Source organism: Limulus polyphemus, unplaced genomic scaffold, assembly GCF_000517525.1.
Source record: "Limulus polyphemus unplaced genomic scaffold, Limulus_polyphemus-2.1.2 Scaffold2416, whole genome shotgun sequence".
NCBI classification, from domain to species: domain Eukaryota; kingdom Metazoa; phylum Arthropoda; class Merostomata; order Xiphosura; family Limulidae; genus Limulus; species Limulus polyphemus.
The window spans coordinates 110,421-116,628 of NW_013668026.1; the positions used below are offsets into that span (position 1 = coordinate 110,421).

At 34.2% G+C, this 6,208-nt stretch overlaps 1 long non-coding RNA gene across 1 annotated transcript in view; it reads left to right on the forward strand.

Annotated features, from left to right (window-relative positions):
* Window positions 1-454: 454 nt before the first annotated feature.
* Window positions 455-6,208, forward strand: part of LOC111087641 — an 8,440-nt gene continuing 2,686 nt past the window's right edge. Inside the window, exons 1-2 of the long non-coding RNA XR_002612302.1 lie at window positions 455-561; window positions 5,623-5,692. This is a non-coding gene — a long non-coding RNA (uncharacterized LOC111087641). The remainder of the gene's footprint in view (window positions 562-5,622; window positions 5,693-6,208) is intronic.

The window sequence follows — 6,208 nt, forward strand, 5'->3', positions numbered from 1 at the left end:
TATGTAAGGGCTTGTATATGTATTTGTATATTATTTGGCCACTTGAGAAAATGGTAGTTATTGATATGTTCAACCCATTTAGAAGGATGTGTGCTTAATTTTGAGGAGTTGATTATTGATAAGCTTTTGACTGTTACATGTATTTTATGCACTTGATTTGGTTCATAGCTAAAGTATGTGCTTTGTTTTTTTGTAACATTTTAGTAGGTTTGTAGTCAGGATTTGAACTTCTTTTTTTTTTTTTTTTTTTTTATATACACTTGTGTTTCAGCCATAGATATAATGTTGCAAAAATGTAACTTTTAGATTAACAGCCTGTATTATATATATGCTTGAGACCTGGTTTTAGTGGAACTGTATATATATATTTATGTATTTATTTAGGACTCTTTTCTTTTTTTTTGTCTTAGTGAGAACTTATCTGACATCATATTTGGTTGGTGTATTGTTCTGTCTGTACTCTTCTTGTTCTCCAGTCTAGTTTGGTTACATGATAGCATCTATGTTCAAGGAAGACCTAGTTGTTTGAACCAGCAGCATAGAAGGCTGGCACAAGTATTGGTAAGGTCACAGTGTTTGCACATCAATCTATAATATGTTTGGATTATTTTTATTAACGTTTTGTAAAAAGTAGCAATTACACTAATGTGAAAAATAAAAGCCCCTACTATAGCATCAATGTACTTTTCTTTTATTAATAACACAATGTAGTTTTGTTTTCTCTCTTTTTGGAAAACAATTTGTAGTTTTATACAGTTTTTCAAGTACACTAAATGTATGTGTGTATACATTCCAGTGTGCATAAAGTTGATTCTTCATCAATGTGATATTCTGCTATTACTTAATATTAACTCATTCATTATAATTAGGTTTTGATACATCATTTTTGACTCTTTCTTCTTGGGCATTTACATGAGTCAGTGCTACAGTGCTTAACATAACATAATGTTTAGGGACAACAAGGAAGCTATTGGTCCATCTCAGATGTTCCATCTTCTAAACTAAACCAAAACTAATAAATAAATAAATAAATAAAAATCTTAAAGCCACCCCTTATCATCCATATAGATATCAAGCTTTCTCTTAAACTGCTTAAATTCCAGTAAGGTCTTACCCCTACTCACCCAAATCTATCTTGATCTATATCTGCTCTTTAAGCAATGCTGAAAAAGGTTCATGATCAGCACATCAGTCTATATACCCCATCAATTTCGTGCCATTTCTGAACATGTATATATGATGTGACTACTTTCCACCAACATTAATAGACTGCAACTGCCTGTTGAGTGAAAAGAGGATGACGTTTCGACTTCTGTACTGAGACGTTCTTCAGGTTTAAGTGATAATGTCACAGTTCTACAGACAACATCCGTCAATCACCGCACTCAATTTATCTCACAGCCTGAGCTTTACTATTAGGCCATGCTTGCCTTTTATAAGACTTTACAAAAGTTCCTACAGTGACCTGAGTGAAGAGAAACAGAAGTTCCTGGCCACCCCTGGTTATATTTCATTTCCTTTGGAAGAGATCATTCAGGCTGGAATGTGGACTATTCCCAATACTTTCATTGCTCATTTTATGCATGACCAGGCTGTTTTAACTACTAATAATGGGATCCCACTCTGTGGAGGGTGTTGCCTTGTCAGGTATACTTTACCTCAAACCTGCATTATTTACTGATTGCACTATAATGCTCCTTGCAGAGATGGGGTGTTCCACAGCACTACTGGTGGCGTACCCAGTGATATATATATATATATATATATAATTGTTTCAAGATATCAGTAAGTTTCAATCAATGGTAGACTGTCCCATCCCTGCCAACTCTTTGATTGAATAAGTTAGGTCATTCTGCTTTTCAAAATAGGGAATCACCCATTGCACTTTCTTCAGTGTGATGTTCCTCTGGACTCCCCATTGCATTAAATCCCCACCACCATCCTTTTCTTCTAGTGGAGCATGGGAGTCCTTATCAGTTCCTGGTCACTGGGGTGGTGGACCATGGAGGCTTCATCCTGAGTGAGCTTATAAATCTACTTTACCATACATACTTATGATTATCCACTATGTGAGAAGAGGACAAAGCTGGTTTCCCTCCTTCCATTTCTCATGATGGCTTTTTCCCAGGTGGACAGCTGTCAAAGTAAAAATAAAAAAGTTGGTTAGAACAGATGAAGCCTATGCAGGATCTTCTGCGTAATACTGGAATGAGGATGACACCACTCTGTTTCTGTAATTGTGTGCAGTAGACGCCCCTCTTCTAGTTAATTCTGGTTGCAGGATATTCTTTCCTTGTAGTTGTAATGGACAGTGGCCTTAGGGCTAGTCATTGGAGTATTGACTATACTGTCGATTAGAACAAATTTATCTAATTTAGGATTGCAGTGGCTAACTCTTCATAAAAGAACACTTTTAGGTTAATAACACTGATAATTATAATTCACACATAACATAGTTTACTTTCTTAACTTTCATAGGATTCTTTATAATCCATTCAAAATCACATTAATTGACTGAGAGAGAAATACTTTCAGTACTTACAGCACAGTTGGCTTGGTAAATCGTTGAAGCTGGGACACTTTCATAATCATAGTTTCTGGATTATTAGCAACTGTAGGAGAATCTCAATTCTTCATGAAGAAAACTGATTTTTAGCTCAGGACCCGAGCTTTTAAACCATATTTTCTTTGTATTCTTTTGACTTTCCAAATAGTATTCCTAATTACCTACAAATAGTTCTAATACTTTATTTGTCAATCTGTGCAACACCCTGGGCTAATCCAAAACAAAAACCCAAACTCTCAGGTAATTGGTTACTGTGATGCTAAATGCTCTGGTTGCCTTTTTACTTGTACTACTACACTGGTCTGGAGTAACAGATCTCACATCAAAGCACCAATTTGAGATGCTATCATAAACGTTTTTGTAGCCTTTACTGTATTACTAACTAAGCATCAGTAACTTATCACTGTCAGACTTGTGACTAGTGTTTTTCTCAGCGTCCTTGCTGTAGCTTCATTTTTATAACTCTTAACTCGTGATTCTCAATGCTAACTAACCAGCTAATTGTGCTTCACCTAGTTCTTGACAGGTGTCTTTTACTTACGCCATTTCTTTATGTATGTGTATCACACCTAGAAACCTAAATTTCTTTAGTTTCTCTATTAAACTCTTTTAAAATGCTAAAAATACTAAAGCTATTGTAAAATTCCCTCAAAAATATCCAATTGCTTCATAATGCCAGATACAGGATGAATGTACACTGTTTCTATTGTTGAGTGAATGTTCCATGTCCTCCTCATAATTCCGGTTGCAGAATGTCTCTTCCTTGCACTCATGGTTGAGTAATTTTTGATTTCTGCTTGTAATACTGGTTGCAGATATTGCTCCATTCATACAGTTGAGTTGAGGCAACACCACAGCCCCATAATGCTTGGTTCAGTTTGTTGTACTTCTTGTTCCTATGGTTGTTTTCAGAGTTTATCCAGCTTTGGGCAAAGGGTCACTTCCTCTTCGTAATTGCGATTGCTTGATTTATGACACTCTGTTTATTTATGGTTGGGGTTGCTGAGGCTATATAACATGGTCCACATGCTCTAGCCAACATGTTTATGCTACAATATATTATAATATTCTTTTTAGATCCCCAACCTCCCAATGTCAGGGACAAGTTATGTACCTCGTCTGTCTGGTTGAGGTTGTATATGTACATTGATACTTCTATTTATATTTTATTATGGTTTGCATCTTTCAGAATGAACTGCATTTGTGCACATCCTTTTTTTTTCTGCCTTTATCATATTCATTTCCTACTTCAAGGGTGAAGATCTATGCTGGATTGTATCTTCCCACCTTTCCTCCCCATGGCTGATGTTCTTCTTTTAGAGCCTGTCAATTCTCAAAAGTGGGGACAGAGCAGGAATAGCAGAGAGAGCTAGCTGTGACAATATAGGTGGTGCAATGCTATTGGTGGAAAGTACTCACATGATATTTACATGTTCAGAAATGGCGTGAAATTGATGGGGTGTATAGAATGGTGCATTGATCATAAAAATGTTTTAGCAGTGCTTAGAGGACAGATGAAGATTGAGGTAAGTACCTATAGGAGATACATTTTCAGTGTAAGAAAAATGTTAACTTTACTGCCTCCATAACATCCAAAGGCAACCCATTCCAAAGGCCAACCACCCTGTTAAAAAATAAAACTGTCTTAGCTGAAGATGACTCCTACATTGTCCAAATTTATATTTGTGTCTCCTAGTTCTCACCATTAACTATGAAAAAAAGATGAAACAATCTTAAACATCTCAATCAGATCCCCCCCTAACTGTTCTTTTCTCAAGAGAAAACAATTTCAGAGATCTTAAACTCTCCTCATATGATAACCCATCAATCCTAGGCACCATTCTAGTAACCTTCCTCTGAACCCTTTCCAACAATTCAATGTCCTTTGTAAGGTTTGGAGCCCAAGAATGAACATAATACTCCAAATGTGTCCCAACCAGTACATTATACAATGAAATTGTAATCTTTTTAGAAGTGTACTCAATACTTCTGTAGATACAACCTAAAATCCTGTTTGCACTACCACTAGCAACAGCACACTGCTTGTATGGCTTAAGATGGTGATCAACCATTACACCAAGATCCCTTTCTTTTGTGACACTGTTAAGGTTATTTCCATCCAAATTATACTTATAATTCAAATTATGATAACCCACATGCATTATCTTGCATTTATTCTAATTAAAACCCATCTTCCATTTATTTGCCAAGCTCACTAAATTATCTAAATCCTTTTGTAAAGCAGCAGCAGCAGCTTTTTCACAGCTAGCAACACCCAAGACCTTAATATCATCAGCAAATGTAAGTAATTAGTTTAATAAGGATAGCCTCCAACTTCTCCTTGAACATACAAATTGTACATCTCCACTACTACTGAGTTTCTTAAAAGTACATACCAGTCCTGAGTAGCCAAATAAAACCCACTCACTACACCCATCACACCTAACAAACTGTGAATGCCTTACACCTACACTGGTCTTAACCATCTGCTTTCAGTTGCTAAGAGACTAAGTTTCTACAATCCCAAAGCCTTTAGGTAGCAGAGCATTATGGTTAATACCTTATGAACTACAGCAGCTTCATTTAAAAAAGGAATAAAGTATTAACAAATGTGCTTTAAATAAAACTCCATAATCTTAACAGATTTTCTTACTGTAAATTTTTTTACTAGACATACATAGATTTATTTATTTTAATTTTTGTTTTCCATAAAGGAAACATACTGCACTTGTATTGTATAGGTATTGTAAGCCACATTATTATCCTGTATTTATTGACTAAGAATAAATATGCCACAAGGACTAACAGATTTGCAAAAATAAAAAATAAAAAATTTTTTGATACATATTAATAATCTTTTCTCATTGAGTAGTTGTATGTATGAATTGCATTCAAGTATAGAACTGGAATATGTCATATCTAGAAATATTTTTTTATAAATGATTCATTAACTTTTTTAATTAAAATTTTAAGAGAACGGTGTAAATTATAAACTTGTAATACTTTTTACCAGTATGATTTGTTGAAACTTGTACATGCTTGTATTAATCACATAGAATTTGAACAATGCAATTGAGCCTGGAGTAGATGGACAGAACTTGATTGCTTATTTTGATGAACATGAAGGTGAATATTTTAAGCCTCTTTTGAAAAAGAAGAAATTCCCTCATAAGTAATGTTAATTCTTTATACTTTTTATGGCACATTTTTAAACTTAGTTCATATATAATGAGTCTAGTACAAATACATTTTATATAGTATTTTAATAAGAAATTATACGTTATAAAAGGCAGGATTTCTTTAGTGATTAAAGTAAAATGTTCCTTAATTCAGGTTGTATTGTTATTGTAGTGTACAAGTGATCTATTCATTCAGAAGTGATATTGATATACAGATACAAAGTAATGGAAATAATTAGGAAATGTATAAACATGCAAGAGGCATAAACAATGATTAATGGTAACTATATGGAGAATTTATTAATGGTACAACACAGTATCATATATAATACAAAAAAAGAGCTGATAAGTCATTCTGACAAAACAGTATCATATTGTTGCATATCTGCTTGTTCGTTAATTTCCCATAGAAATTCTTTCCGAAAAACTTCAGCAATACAAGTCCTTTCTTGATTAAAACTAG